This window comes from Zootoca vivipara, chromosome 9, assembly GCF_963506605.1.
Source record: "Zootoca vivipara chromosome 9, rZooViv1.1, whole genome shotgun sequence".
NCBI classification, from domain to species: domain Eukaryota; kingdom Metazoa; phylum Chordata; class Lepidosauria; order Squamata; family Lacertidae; genus Zootoca; species Zootoca vivipara.
Window position 1 is genome coordinate 50,113,538 of NC_083284.1, and position 14,731 is coordinate 50,128,268.

Here is a 14,731-nt window from a genome sequence, read left to right on the forward strand (position 1 = left end):
ACTAACATTAAGATACCTTCCTGACATTTGGTCTTATCCAGAATGATGATTATAAACTGCTACTGAGCTAAAAGCAGTGTACCATTTCCTATCTCACTAACCTGGGATACTGATTCCCAATAGCTACATCCTTTCTGTGACCTCACATAGAAATACAGATGCTAGACACAAAGGTTGGATGAACTGGACCAAATTTATTAATTTTAACATAACACAGAACTGCAATAGGGAACCAGGCAGTGGATACTAACTGCTCATAACAAACTGTGGGTGTGTCAGCTTATCCATACTTGCTGTTTGCCCCTCTCTTTCCAGGTGCAGGTCCGTGCTTAAAAGCTCCATGCCCAAGACTCAACAGCGAAGCACAGATCCCCTAGTATTCAGAGGCACCTTAGACACATACGTCTCTATTAAACTTCATGCAGTTATCCTAGTTACATGGAAGTAATGCCTGTGCAAATGGAGGCAGGGAGGGATAGATGATACTGGAAAAGCTCATTCTGAACCATCCCTGAAGATCCCCAAAGCCAACTGTATCTAGTTTAGAATGAGTTTGGGGAAATAAAACATATAAGTTCGTATTCTGAGCCTTTCCATTCTAAAGCGTTGAAAAGAATATGCTGCCAAGTAGAAATCTGATATTCCTTGTTTCAAAGCTCCTTGTATGGCTTGAGAAACAAATCAGTTCATTTCTAGCTCAGTAAGCTATATCCCTTATTTCCAACGCAAAGTATAAATGTTCCTTCAATAGGGACTGCAACTCTCTCTCTGTAGCTTTCTGCTTCAAACATCTAGTAACTATTCAATGTAACAGAAAAGTTATTAAGGTGTTTTTTTTTTGTGTGTGTGTGTTTTAGTATAAGGGTCATATGTACTCTTAGCTAACTGACTCTTGGCCCACATTCACTCTCAGCCCAAGGAGCCACATGCCAGTGTGTATCTCCACACTAGTGTGTGTGTGTAGGGGGAGTTTTTCTCAGCCACAGACGCCAGCTCCTGGGGGCTGATGCACCTTCAAACATTTTGAGCAGCTGGTACCTCTGCCCCCAGCCATAATTGGAAGGAAAAATAACAATTTGCCTGGTGGTCACATCCAGCCCTGAAACTGGGAGCTAACCACTCCTGGGGAAAGTTTAAAGGTCTACCTGTGGACTCATAGGTCTGTTGCAGTCTGGATTCCTTGTGTAAATTGCGTTCATAAGTCCAAGTGGTGAAATTGAACCCAACACAATTCCTATCGCTGAACACTTTTGCCATGTCTACAATTACTTGAAAATTAATGGTAAAAGAAATAGGGTAAGAGCCCAAGATGTTATTCTGATAGTGGAAGGTTTGAACATACCTTCCATTTCTTTCTGTGATTGGGAACCTAGTGCTGTCAGGGCTCCTGGCCATGTGGAAAACTGAAAGTGCATTCAGCATAAATGCTTACAATCCCCCTTCAGATTGCTCAACCCAGAAAACCAGGGTGCATGGGACAGGAGTAGCACATTCAGTCTATAGCTCCGCCACATGTAGAATTTAAGAATGCTTGAATAGGGCTTTAAGTTTTACCACCACCTTTGGTGGAAGTGGCAAAGGAACTGCTGTGAGAGGCAAGCAGATTCTGTACTCTGATCCACCCACTCAAATGCCCCTGGAACAAGCTATATCAAGACTTGCCATCAACCTTGACCTCTAACGCCCATTTTTAAAAAGATGTCTAGGAGGGAGCCAGAAAATTATAGTCTCATTTGCCTACCTTTTGTCCTAGATCATTTGATAGAAAGTATGTTTAAGGAAAAAGATGATCAGAAAAATCCTGAAGCTGTACACTGGTCCAAGAAGTATAAATCTCAGTCCAAACACATTTTGAGCACTAAGTCCATCAGGGAACTATGTAAAAATATTGGTGCCTGCTAAAAAACATTCCTGTTTAGGCAAGTGTACTCAGATGTTTAGAAAGTTGAGGTAATTTTAATCTTAGTATTTTAACTTTTGTAAGTTTTACAGTAGGGCCGTAAATCTTTCTTGATTCTATTGTTTTATATTTTGTTAACCGCTTTGAGGTGTTTTTTTCAATCAAGCAGCGTATAAATTTTAATGAAATAAATAATATAAAAGTGTCCCCCAGAAAACATTCACATCTCTGAAAACGTATTTAGAAAGACCTGTTCCACAGTTGCCATAGTAGTGACTTGGGGAAAGGTGGGGGTTGTGAGTGAGGTTGGGAATGGACAAACCTTTCAGCCTGACCCTTACTATCTGGGTGGAAAGAGTTGTCACAGAGTGCCTGCATTTTGTTCTGTCAGCTCTGCAGCTGTTATTCGGTATATATCTGGTACACTCTTTAGGTAGTAAATTTATAGCGTACACAATGGTCATGTTTCCCAAAACATCCTTGCTTTTTAATAGTGTGACTGTGAAATACAATAGCAATGAAGAACTTGTATTCTGTTATTTTAGGGCAGCTAGTTAATCTATTCCACATTCTGACGCACCATCCTATTGTGCTATGTCTCCCTGAAACAACTGCCTTTATAATTATTATTAATTATGTCATGTAAAGGGTACACAGTGTACTTTGGCTTCTGTTCTCAGCTGTCTATAATATTTCAGGGCTGAAATCCTCTTTTACTTCCAACTACTAGATTATTATTCCTGAATTTTACTCTTACTGCTCTTCTTGTTTTTAAGGTCTTTTAATGCCCCTGGTATAGTTTGGTTTTGGCCAGTGACTGAAGAATTTGTTCCTCTCTTTCCAAATGTAAATGCATTTTAATTTCTCCCCCCACCCCTCTTGTTTGCTACATATCAGCTATTAGCTGACATGTTTATTTTCTACAGTCTGGACCAGCTTTTAAAATTTGTTTTGCCTCCTTCAATTTATAAATGTTATAATCAATTATTTAGCTATCATTTCCCATGTGAGTCCTAAGCAGAATAGTTGATAGCCCTCACACAGGCCATTCGAAGAGACAGGCGTCTCTGAAGCAGCTGACACTGGTGAGCCCAGTTAGTTTCCAACCTCTCTTGAGTGCCAGAGTTTTGAGGGCCAGCCAGCAATTGCACATTTCATTCATCACTCAGCCAATGAAAAGGATGTGTTGTGCAAGTCTCTTCACTCCCCTTTGCTGAGTGTGCATTGTTTTGCCCATTGCATATTCAGCCTCAGGGTAGCATTGAAAGAAGAAGCTGGCCATCAGAGAGAAATACCCTCAAACTACAGCAGTGTAATTGCACTCAATCAGCATCAGCTTAGCATCAATAATTAGGCAGGGGCCCAATAATAAAGCTGGCATCTAGGCTAGCCAGTGAAAACATGAGTACTAAGGTACTATAGAACTTAGACACAAATGCTTTCAGGCAAAATTAACTTCATATGAAGAAACTACTTCTTTAGCTATTACACTTGAATATGAGCAGGCGATTCATTGCATTAACATGGTATTTGTATTAATAATGTCTTCTTTCTCATACTTATTGAAGTTTCAGCTAAATAATTTTATTATTTTGCTTGTGACATGCTGTCTTTTCGAATCTAATTAAAACTTTTCCGTCCTTAGGTGGAAAGAAAACTCTGCAGAGATGAGCTCTTAATTAATGCACAGGGTCCCTGCGAGTCCCACCTCTCAATAGCAGTGATTGACATCCAAGGATACATAAATTACACTAATTGAGCTTTGCATCTACGCAGTCTTTCTACAACCAACTCATCGGAGGAGGTAAGTGAGCAGACCAGCATAAAAAAGTTACTTCAGCATGCCTGTGTGCTTTCCCTTGGGGGGAAAATATTTCAAGATTACTGAACATATGTTTCTACAGAAGACAGATTTTCTCTTCACTTTCTCTTCACTTTACTTTTTATTTAAAAATATTAGCATCTTAATACAGCCACTTACTCACCACACATATCACGACTGCCGGCAGCAAAATGTTACAAATCAGTCACATTATACAAATAATCACTTGACAGTGCTGTTTGATTTTAAATTGTATTGAATCATTCCTTATCTAACTAGGTGGGGATAAAAATTAGTCTTAAGTACAGATAATCTCTGTCAGAGTTTAGAGGCCATGTCACTTACCTCAAAGGTCCTGCTGAAATCACCCAAAATGACACAGATTAAATGAGTCTAGATATATATATTTAAAAGTACTTTTCTTTCAGGCCCAAAAAGTTATGTTCATAAATTTGCTGACATAACTTAGAGTGCTTGCTGGATGTAGATCATCTTTTGCAACTTGGTGTGTAAGGACACATTTGAAGGAGCATGGTAAGCTTAGCATCCAACATATAGTCCCCCAAAATGGCAGAAATATGGCATAGTATTGGTGCAATAACAAATTGCTACGTCATTAGACCCTGCAGAGTGTCACTTTAACATGCCTGCATATCCCACCTGGACGACTTACAAAACAGCATTATTATTATTTTATTTATATTTATTAGTCACCTCATAAAAATTATCTAGGTGGTGTGGAGGTCATATGACATTTTGGCCATGTAATAGCTGGTGTTATCATGGCTGTGCAATGGTAATAAGCCCAGGTGAAGTGGAAAATATAGGTCCAATTTCAACATACACACACACACACTTTCAATACAAAGGGGCCATTTGCCTCTACCAAGGGAATTCTGAATAGGCCCCCTCAAAATTCTTGAAATTGCCAGATGAGCAGGCTAAGCAAGAGGCTGGAAGTATAGGAAAGAGTAGATATGCTGCAATTGCTAGGCAACTTCCAAGTACTGTCTCCCCTCACATGCTCATCCAGTTAGCGTCCAAGAGCAGTGTAGTCTTTCCTAGGTAGAAAACTGCCTGCAGTATAGCACTGAGGTGCATGGGCTTAATTAGGAATCCATTATGGTGTGAGGTTCTACAGCCAGATGATACATTTGTAGTAGAAGCTCTGTGGCATGTGGGCTTCTTGGCACTGATCTATTCCCCATGTGTTTGGCAATGCCACATAAGTTTCTAGCTCTGTAACATCTTCTTTTTTGGCTAGATAAGTTTGTCTAAATCTGCAAAATATTTAGTCTGTTGCTGCTGAATAATTCAAAAAATACCTAAGGATGAATTGTTTGAAATGTCTATAAAGCGTATTTGCATAATATTCTCCCTTTTCTTTTTGGACCAACTGTCCAGTTTTATAGTGCACTTTGATCTTCTTGTTGTAAATGTTGTTTAAAGAATGTGTGGGTAGCATTCATTAAATTTAACTAGACATAATATTAAGACTGTGGTGCAATGCAGTAAGATGAAATCATTATACCAGCTGGAACAGAGTGGTTTAAAAGATATGATAGAGGGAGCTGGGTTGTATCAAGGCAATACTTGGTAGAAAAGAAAAATTGTAAAAGGAGTTTGGTGAGCGCTGGAAGCAATCAAGAATGAAAATGGATGGAATCCAAAACATGCCTACTTAAAACTTTCTCTGTGGCTTAAGCAACAGCTCCAACTATAAAGATAATCTGTTTGGTCTGGGAAAATGGCTTTTGTCCAGTTTTGTGCTTTTGTCTAAATAACTTAAGATCATCTTAAAAGCGGTGTTTGCTTTCCTCTGTTTTGACATTTCTTTTCATTCACTAAAATTTTTCCCAGTGCCTTATGTTACATTCTCAGTGATAAGCATGTCTAACTGGTAGAATTTCAGTGCCAGTTTGGCACTTTGAACTTGTGTCCTTATAGCATTCCACTGATGAGATTGTGATTTCCTAGAAGGTTTCTTGTTCTTGATAAATTACAAAAATTGGGGTCTTTTTTTTAGAGGTACCAGAAGGGAAGAATTAAAGTGTGGTGTGTTCAGTGCAGGGGAGGGCAGAATATTTATCCCTTTGCAATCCTATAGAAGACACTAACAATAATTGAATATTGTTAGCTCTTAACTCATATATTGGCTTGCACTTTCCTGCCTGACTCACACCCTTGCACATTAAAAATGCACCCCAAATTCTGCAGCCAAGACATGACTGAATGGTTCAGCTCATATCAGATAATTTTGAGAGTATGGGTGGGGGAATCATTTTCCTAATCTGGCCTGGGGGAAGAACGTAGTTTGGAAAATCTAATCTGAAGTGATGCTTGAGAAACCTAGCTGTGAACAGGTGGCAAGCCAGAGCTTAAATGGGAGGGAGAAGGCAAGAAGAAGAAGTTGATGGGGATTGGATATCTTTGGTTCAGGGATCAGACTTTATTCCTACGTCAGTGTTTCTCAACCTTTTTTGGGCCAAGGCACACTTGTTCCATGAAAAAAATCACGAGGCACACCACCATTAAAAAAGTTTAAAAATTTAACTCTGTGCCGCCCTATATTGACTATATAATTATGACTGTAAGAAACACTTGCCAATTGCTGTGTTGGTTGCAATCTCCTGTAATAAGGCTTCACAAGCCGCTGATTTCTCTGCCAGCACAATCCTTTGCTCAGCAAGTTTCAGGTTGAGCTCATCCAGCCCTCTTCTTTAAGTTTGTCTAAAACCACCCTCCCGTGGTGGTGGCTGTTGAGGGCTTCCTTTCCGGCGGGACAGTGTCACGTGACGCCAGGCACGTGACAATGCAAATCGCCCTTCTCGTCGCCGCACGTCGCGGCATACCAGCCAGCGTCTCGCGGCACACTAGTGTGCCGCGGAACAGCGGTTGAGAAACGCTGTCCTGCGTACGTAACTTATTTTTCCTTAGCGTGCAGGAAAACCTGTATATCACTATGAATGCATGTGGTATGGAGAGGCTTATTGCTTCACTCCCCACACTGAGGTAGGAATGAGTATCCCCAGTACACAACCCCGATATGAGCTTTGGGGGGAGGAGTTTCCACTAGCAGTAATGAAGAATTACCCCCCTTAAGACTCGTAGCGCCATAGGGACACCACACTACCTTCACAGTGAGAATTGAACTCCTTTGCCCCTGTAAATTAGTTAAGGAAATGTTGCTGTCTGTTATTTAAGAGAACATTTATTTTGGTTAGTAGGGCTCTGGGCTTGATGCTTTTCTGTGCTGGCAGCTTTGAACAAGCACACGAGGGAAGTATTTTAGTTAAGAGAATCTATGCTTTGCCAAATGAATTTTTTTAAAAAAATGCACATCAAAAGAACTGTGGGACCAACACTTGAAGGATACAAATATGATGCTTTCTTCGAGAGAAATCTTTAGGAATATGAAAAATTGCAAGTATACAGATTAACTGAGAATTCATACCATCTGAGTGTTCCTATTTATCAGAGGTAGTTCTGGAAGCTGTCACTGATAAATCTTTGTACCTGTTTTGCCTCTTGAAGACCAGTTTTGAATAAAAAATTAAGATTCACCAGCTTTCTTTTCACTATGTTAAGCAAACTGACAATTAAAATGAATTACTATGGGCAGTTTACTAATACATCCTGTTTCAGAAACCAAAACACAACACCCTTTACAGAAGAAGATGAAAACTTTCCAGTTAGCCTTTATAGCTGTGCCTTTTGCAGCGGCGTAATTGCAGTGATCAGAAGATGAAGCCACAGTTAAAGGATCAGTGGCTTGTTAGAAATCGGCCAATCCTATGCATAGCAGACAGAGATGAGACTTCATAAGTTTATAATATTGGATCTTGGTGAGGCAACAGTGTGTTAAAAGTACACCAGTGTCTGTGAAAAGATTAAGGGTATAAGGTTTACCTTTATCTAGATCAGAAAGAAGCATCATTGTTTGCTTCTAGTTTGATAAGAAAGGTTTTAATGTCCAGAGGCTGAAAAAGCCAGCTATTTGTTTTGTTAGCTATATATCAAGCAAGATCTAAATGACTTCCCAGTGCATATGCCCTCGTTTAGGGAATCTGTGGTTATACAGAAATTGGTACTATTCTCAGGTGGAGAGTTGGAATTGTAACATTGTGCCAAATTCCCATAAGCTGGCACTGCAGTACATGCATTCTCAAAACTCCTGTGGCAGTATATAATTGTTTAGCATTTATGCAGCCATTAATATGACAATAGTTGTGAGCCTTCGCAGCATAAATGTAATCCTCCAAATGTCAAATCAATGCAGTGCTATCTTACTTGACTCAGTGATAGAGAGAGAAACTACATAGAATGGTGGAAATTAGAATATTTGGAGGTGACGAGCTTCTACCCAGTTAGTGCTCTCTTCTAGTGTGTCCAAGTTTTAACTGTCTACTCTCTAAAGGGCTGTTGACAACATCACATTATTTTACTCTGAATTAATTAGTCTGGCATTATCATTACCTTTTGCTCTGTCTTCATACTCACTAATGAATTTGGGCACTTTCTCAGACCATTTAATGCAAGTAATTAACACCATAAGTCAATGTGTTCAAAAAAATGCATATGAACATACTTCTGTGCATAGGGAGCAGTGCTTGGAGGGTTCATTTTAAAAAGAAATTAGTTATATTTCACCCTCTCCAAAAAGGAATTAATCCCTTTTCAGTTCAATTTATAGATTAATTCATAATTCATTCACAGAATTTTTTCAGCCTTCAGAACTTTACAAGCTGCTCTGCTAAATTATATAATATACATTAAAAGGCTAAGAAAACATTTTCTTATATTTCCTAATAATTACGATTTTTAAAATTAAATGGCAGCATCACTTTTCAGATAGGTAAAAATGTAAGCACAAGAGCCACAATGAAACAGAAAGTTTCGTACAGCGCATGCAAATGGTAAATGGAGCCAGAGCAAAACTGAGTGAGGATATGCAGGAAAAAGGAGGCAGAGTTTTGAATGTGACTCTTACTTTTGTACAGTAAGCTATTATTCCAGCCATACAAGTGTTAGCAGTTTCTATAGGGCGGGGTATAAATAAAAAAAATATTACTATTATTATTATTACTACTACTACTACTATAGACACCAGTACATCTCTCTGTCCTGTGTCCAGGCAAACAAGATGCATTATCACAGTTAACTGACACACTGCAGCCAAGCAAAAGTATTTGAGGGTGCAAAGCAGGGCGAGTGAGAGAGATGAACTGCAGAAAGTGAGTGTGGCCTAAGGAGATTCCAGAGGGCAGGATACACAGTCATGGAGGGTGGCATTCACCCCCCAGGTCTGAGGTTCCCCATCCCTCACATAGATAATCACAATTAGTTCTGTAAGACTGTCACTGGGGGGGGGGCAAGAAAATCATTCTACAATGTCATGGCATGCAGGTAAACGTCATTTCACACATATTTGTATCTCCAGCTGCATTGTACCTGAAGCATCAAACATAGTAGAATCAGATGTACAGCCTGTGAAGAAGACTGCAAAGTTTGGCATCTGTTATGGCTAGGCAGAGTGAACATTTTCACCGATGACAGATTTGTTCTGACCTAATCTGTCAAAATCACTGTGCCTGTGTCATTATTCACAGCTGGTGGGCAGCTTGTTTTTTGAATGTTTTACGTTCCTTACTGGCATTCTAGTGATTGCAACTAGAAACTATCAAGTTTTGGTACACAGCAGCCCCTTTTGTCATAGACCATTTGATCAAAACCGTGTGGTTTGGTCTTGCAGACCAACATCGCCTACATATTGATATTCAATGTTCACCTGCATCTATACAAGCTTTATAAAGGTACAACATACTTGAAGTTGGAAGAATTAGATGTTGCTCTATGCCTGCTGTTTATGTTTTGTGTATGTGTATGTATTTCTAAAAAGAAAGCAAGGATATTTTCAGCTAAAGAAAGAAAATTCATATTATTTCTGTTCTAAAAACTATTTCCAGTAACTAACATATAACACAGAAGCTATTTGAATATTCGCAACACCAAATGGTTATCACTCATTTGTGTTCTATTAATTTTTAGTTTGAGTTTGTTTCTGTATTATTTTGTCATACTCTAAAAAGATCCAGTTTGTTTTTGCATTCCTGAGAGCCTTTATTTTTACCCCTATGAAATGACAATTACCTAGTCTGTGAGATTCATTAGACTCTGTGTCTTGTGGAATTTTTTAGTGGTAGGAAAATTAAGCATATGCTCATTATGTTGGCAGCTAGTTTAGCTTTAAACTCAGGTGTTCTTGCCTGTAGTTAAAACATAGTTTTGCATTAATTCATAAAAAAATATTTTGTATTTGAGCTACAAAAAATATAATCTGTCCATCTAGGTAGATAATTCTTATTTTTTCAAAATAAGCAACTAAAGTATTTACACTAATAGTAATGCAAGCATTTTATGAAACTGGGGAGCTGGGCCGACAGTGAGATATGACAACCTGAATGTGCCAATTAGATCAGAAATTTTATATTTCATAAAGAGTGCATAAAGAGTCAACCTGAGGCACAACTTCCCAGAGCTCAGTTTTGAATTTAGTTTTAAATGCCAGGGCTGAATCCTTGCTCATGTGAAGCAATAGCAACAGAGTGCCCATGAATATATTCAGACAGTATTTTATTCACCACTAGTTAAGGCATTGTACCCCAGTACACATAGGATTGTGGGACCATGTTCTGTTTTCTTGGTTCATCCAGGCTTTGCTTTTGGAGCTTGGATGACCAAGGGATCTGTTCCTCCAGCAGTGAAACAGCTCGGACTGACAGCTGAAGACTATAGCCCTTCCTGGTTCTCTGCCAGGTCTTGACTTGGGCAGATGCTTACATTTAATTCCGCCGCCGCCGCCCATGTAGCCTCCCATGTACACTTTGTCAGTGGCCCTGAAGCTTCTGCCTGCCCCACAGTCTCCTCTGCTCCTGTGATCCTGAAGGGGACAAATGGGAGTCCAAGTGCTAGCCAGGAACCCAGGTAACTGAGAATTGCCTGGAATGGTATCTTTCAGCCATCTGGGGTGTTAATGCTATGAGCCCCTCCATCATAGGCGCATGTTGTATATATGTAAATAAATCATATGCCATAGGGACACCATAGTCTCTGCTGTCCCTCATTCTTAGGAAACTGAACCCCTGGTAAGCGCCCAGAACCCCTGGAATATTGCACTGCTCAGAGATTAGTGTGGTGTGCAACAATATATAATGAACTATAAGAACACTTTTACTTTCATAATTATTTTTCTGATATTAAAAACTGTCCAGTAGCACCTTTTCTGCTATGTTCAACTTTGGTGAAATTTTGTTCCTTCACTGTAATTTTTTAGGGTGCTTTTATTCATCATGTGAATTGACTTTCTACTGGTATGACCAAAGGTTGTTTATTTGTGTGAGAACAACTGTGTATATCACAAAACAGATGGATTGCTATAGTGATGCCTGGTGTGTCAGCCTAAGGCTGTAACTGACCCTTGTTATTTCTGAGAAAGCAAAAGGGAAATCTCTGCCTGAATTTGCCTGACGCAAAAAGGAGATACAACACATGTCAGACCAGACCCTAAGTGGAATTCACCACACCTACTGCAATGTCTCATAAAGAGGCAGAGCCTAGTTCTGCAAATAGTGAATCACTTCACAGACATGTTGTGATTCGCTTAAACACCAGAGCTTGGTGCCAGCCACTGCTTATAAGATCAAGAAAAAATTATATAGAGATGTATGAAAAGCTTCAAAGAAATGAAACCCTGTTTTTAAAAAGAAAGGGGGGGGGAGCTGCCTTTGAAATGACTTGAGGTTTTTTGCCTCAGTAGGACTTTTCAAATTCCCATAGTATGCATTTGCCTTGCAACATTGGAAACAATCCTGACATCACATCACACATCTTCCATGACTTATCCTTTCTTTCAAATCTAGTATTCCCTCCCTCTGAATGATGTAAACTGCCTTCTAGCACTCCAACCTCCGTCCAGGGTCCCTAGTGTTGCGGGTGGGGAGAACAGAACATCCCTCAGAGCCTCCACTCCAATTTCCCACCTAAATAAGGACCACAGTGTTCTTATCCACAAGACACCTGCTGTGACAAAGAAATAATTTTGAGGTCTACAAAAAAGTGATGGCAGATAGATCAGCAAAGTCAGGAGGAAGAGACACTGAAAGTCCAGTTTGAAACCAGTACCAGTTGAAAGGGCCATCATCTTTCTGCCATCTAAAAGACTAAGGTTTTTTCACAAGAATACCGTAGCAGAATATGTAGTTCTTATTACAGAGCTGTCAATAAAGGCAGAATAGTAAGTGAAAAATTGACTGAAATAACCTGCAAATAGATTTTTTAAAATGGGGAAATTAAGTTATGATGTCAAAATCCTGTCAGCCAGTGGGGTTGGGGGTTCAGTCTTTCTCCGGCATTACAGGTTTCAGCTAACCTTAAAATGCCTAAAAGTCCATAAAAATGCAAGCTATAGGGGAACCATATATAAAGTTATGGTTCCTTTTTTATATAGCTATTAACACACACACAGCTTTATTGCGGCCCATAGACCCAAAATACACAGTACAAAAACAGACTATATTAACAATACAGTGGTACCTCGGTTTATGAACACAATTGGTTCCGGAAGTCTGTTCATAAACTGAAGCATTCATAAACTGAAGCGAATTTCCCACTGAAAGTAATGGAAAGTGGATTAATCTGTTCCAGATGGTCCGCGGAGTACTTAAACTGAAGCGTTCATAAACTGAAGCGAACTTTCCCATTGAAAGTAATGGAAAGTGGATTAATCCGTTCCAGACGGATCCGCGGAGTACTCAACCTGAAGCGTACTTAACCCAAAGCATGGGTGTAATTGGTTCCGGAAGTCTGTTCATAAACTGAAGCGTTTATAAGCTGAAGCAAACTTTTCCATTGAAAGTAATGGAAAGTGAATTAATCTGTTCCAGATGGGTCCACGGCGTTCGTAAACCGAAAATTCATAAACTGAGGTGTTCATAAAGCAAGGTTCCACTGTAACTATTAAGTGTAAGTTTGCCCTTCAGCTAGCCAACAGGGGAGCTTTTAGCCTGTGCCTACTGATTTCTGATTTTTACTCCCTCCGAGAAGAATGTTGCTATATTCAATGTAATAGTATCAATCTTATCCTCAATGAGAACCTTGACATGAAAAGTATCAGCAATTCCAGGTTATTCTGTTAATATTGGATTGATTAGATGCTGTCCAACCTGATTATACAGACAACAGTGTAATAAAATTTGTTTCTTACATTCAACATCCTGGGAACATGGGCATAGCCTATCTTGGTATGGGACACCAGCCAATCTTCCCCTCATCACTTCAGATGGTAAAACATTTAATCTGGCAGTAGCCATGGTCAAATTCTTAAGGTAGGGAGATAACAGAAACCTTGTAGGTATTGGATTCCTGACACAGATGGGCCACAGGTCACATGTGAGTAAGATCATAATCACTAAAGGCAGTATCCCATAACCTGTGTTTCACAGTTTTGAGGGCAGTATCATACCCCAGGTGGGTAAGAAAAGATGGTGAAAGACCTATTGAGGAGGCCTCACATGCCATGGTTTTTGACCAGGATCTGATGTATTCCTCATTTATCAAATGAAGGGCTATTAACCAACTGTTGGCAACATATTGAATTTAAAACTTTAGGTTAAATCCCTATTGCAAAACATATATATGTAAGATCAACCACACATAAAACACCCATGCTTTCAGATTACCTCACTTCAACTCAAACATTGCTTCCCAATGGTGGCTGTTCAAATGTGGGAATTTTGAGTAGCAAAGCAAAGATGTTTATTCGGCTGTACGCCCATCATAAAACACAGCACAACAAAACAAATCAAATAAAAACCGCAGACTCGTACAAACCACAGATAATATAACACAATTCACAGCTCACAAGGACAAATATTAACAATTCAAAAAACATATCTTGAAGGTTTAAGATTAAGATTAAAATTTTAGGCACCTAACTAAAATCAATATCTGATGTCATTTAAAAAAAAATTCTTATTTTTTATCAATAATCAGCTAACATTCCATTCCGTCTCTTGTACGAGAGGACGGCTGTTAGGAATTTAGCAACCTGTAGAGTAATATAAGGGTCCACATCTTGAAGAACCCAGGCTAGCTGAAGGTCAACTGGATTGTCAGCCATAGGCTGGATTATGGAGTTTAATATACTAGCACGAGCCGAACTGTACATAGGGCAGATAAACATAACATGGTGTAAAGATTCAGTTGATTTCATTTCGCAAGCACACATTGAAGAGACTTGTCCCTTAGTAGATCTATGTCTCAGCACGTTAGTTGGAAAAACATTGAACCTAGCTTTAAGGAAGGCATATCGATGAGACGCGGCCGTAAGCGTTGTTAAGTAGGATGGAGTACGGTAAATAGGGGTTATGCCGATATTTAACGGTGAGCAGACTCCCCTGCCAGCTAGACAATTTTGGTACAGCTCCGCATCATCCAACCTTTGATTTATACACCTTTTTGCTGCATTTAAATCCAGTTTGAGCAATTCAGAGGGAGAGATCTCATAGGACAGCAATTTGGCATGGATTTTTACGGTCCACAAATTTGTGAAGTCATCCCGCCACATGCATTGAATAAGATAGTGGTTCAGGAGTTTATGCCATAGGGATATCCAGTAAATCAAAACTCGCCTCCATAAGACTAACTCAACTGAAGGGATCTTCATTTCTAAACGAATAGCAGCATTACTTACGCATGTTGGTAATTTTAAGAGTCGACGTAAGAATTGACTTTGAAGCGACTCTAAAGGTGAGAGATTTGCAAAAGCAGCCCATAAAGGGGCAGCATAGGCCATTGTAGCCAACACTTTAATGCTATACACTTTCAAGGCCGCAGGGATGAATAGGGCCCCCTCAGAAAAGAAAAAACGGAGGAGGGAGTGCGATAGGGCTTTTGTCTTGTTTTGAAGGTATTCAACTTGCGCTTTCCACCCTAAATTATACTGAAAATAA

General features: G+C 39.4%; 1 protein-coding gene across 3 annotated transcripts in view; it reads left to right on the top strand.

Annotated features, from left to right (window-relative positions):
- Positions 1 to 14,731, top strand: part of LOC132591162 (teneurin-3-like) — a 1,137,496-nt gene that overhangs the window by 729,188 nt on the left and 393,577 nt on the right. For all 3 annotated transcript variants that reach the window (XM_060278723.1, XM_060278722.1, XM_060278724.1), the window contains one exon: positions 3,546 to 3,704. The gene's annotated coding sequence lies outside the window, so the exon portion shown is untranslated. The remainder of the gene's footprint in view (positions 1 to 3,545; positions 3,705 to 14,731) is intronic.